This window comes from Sinocyclocheilus rhinocerous, unplaced genomic scaffold (genome assembly GCF_001515625.1).
Source record: "Sinocyclocheilus rhinocerous isolate Xijiao unplaced genomic scaffold, SAMN03320098_v1.1 scaffold6109, whole genome shotgun sequence".
Lineage (NCBI taxonomy): Eukaryota > Metazoa > Chordata > Actinopteri > Cypriniformes > Cyprinidae > Sinocyclocheilus > Sinocyclocheilus rhinocerous.
In genome coordinates this window covers 41,706-43,430 of record NW_015652272.1, presented here as the reverse complement: position 1 = coordinate 43,430, position 1,725 = coordinate 41,706, and positions in this window count along the sequence as shown.

Below are 1,725 nucleotides of genomic sequence, written 5' to 3'. Positions count from 1 at the left end.
GAACTTTAATAAAACAAATGAAAATGAGAAATTTTGCTTTGGCAACTGAAAATAAATTTAAGTACTATAATTACTAAACCTAAAAATTACATCAAAAATTAAAGCGCAAAAAAAAACCATAATATTTTATATTAATAGTTTAATAAATAAAAAATATTAAATAATTAAATAAAATGAATAAAATAATACTAAAATAACAAATAATACTAAAATAATATCAACCAGCACAATATTTATTTGGAAAAAGGATCACAATAATTTTTGGAAAATAACAATAATAACTAAAACTAAAACCATAGAAAAAAAATAATTACTTGAAATAATAAAATAAAAAAAAACATTAACCAAAATAAAATATAGTTTATTTATAAATATATTTTAAAGTAAAACTAAAAACTTTTTGAAATAAAGTAAACATTACATTTATTATATTTCAACTAGTTGCCAAGTCAGCATTTCTCATTTTCATTTAGTTTAAATACTAAAATAACAAACTAAATACAACCATAGAGACCATAATTCATTAATAATAACTACTATATATATATATATATATATATATATATATAAAATTACAAATATTAACTATTCTAACATTTACCAAAAACTACAATAATAATATACCAATGATATAAAATAACACCGATGTTAGAGAGGCTGATATTGTGCTGTTCGACACGACATCAAAGACATATTGACATTCAGAGGAAAAAATAATGCATGGCAAAAAATGCTGTTTTTCTCACTTGTTTTCACTGTAGCTTGGAGTTTCTTGCTGTCTGCACTCTTCTCTTCTGAGTGCTCGTCTGTCTCGCGCTGATGAGGATGTTATTGATGCTTTCATGGCTCAGCTATGTGCTGTAATGTACTCAATACTGTTAGCGTGAGAGATATCATGAGACTCAGATTGTTTATTCCATCTAACAGGACTGATATGATTGGCACTCCATCCATAAAAGCAGAAATGGGAAACCCGGAGAAAGCGAGTCGCTTGAAAGCAACATTTCCAGCGGCCTGCACGCGCTGTGCCTCAAATCTCACTGTTTATCTGCAACATGTCAACGCTGACCACCCAGCCGAAAAGTGCTACAGTACTACCATGCTTTTTGGTCATTTAGCAGGTGCTTTTATTTCACTAAGTTTTCTCCGAGCGTATTTTTTTGCCATTTTTGTGCAACGTGCATTAGATGTGGGACGTGTCATCTGAGGCTTTTAACAGAAAAATAGATTATTTTGTAAGGAATCATCAAAATGAATAACCAATACCGTCTAAAATGACTAAATGCACATTTACAAATGAAAGTTTCTGGACTTTCTGGAAGTGTAATGTCACATTTTAAAGCATCTAAAAGCCTAAGAAAAGTTCTTTGTTCCAAAAATTAAATAAAAGCCATCAAAGAGCATTCAGCACTCAGGACATGAGAGGGACAGTCTCATCTGCTCATTTCTGAAGAAAATGTTCTGATGTAATGCATTTATGCATTAATTTAATATTTTTTTCAATATTTTTACATATATTATAATTAATCTTTATTTCACATTTAATAGTCAACATAATTAAAATTTTAATATAATTTCAAAAATTATATATAATTTAAATAATAATATTAATAAAGCAACCAAAAGCCTGAATGTGGCAGAGAAAACTTAAATGTCCAAATATTAAATAATAATAAATAATGCTGCTATAATACATTTCATGAACAATATATATATATATAAAAA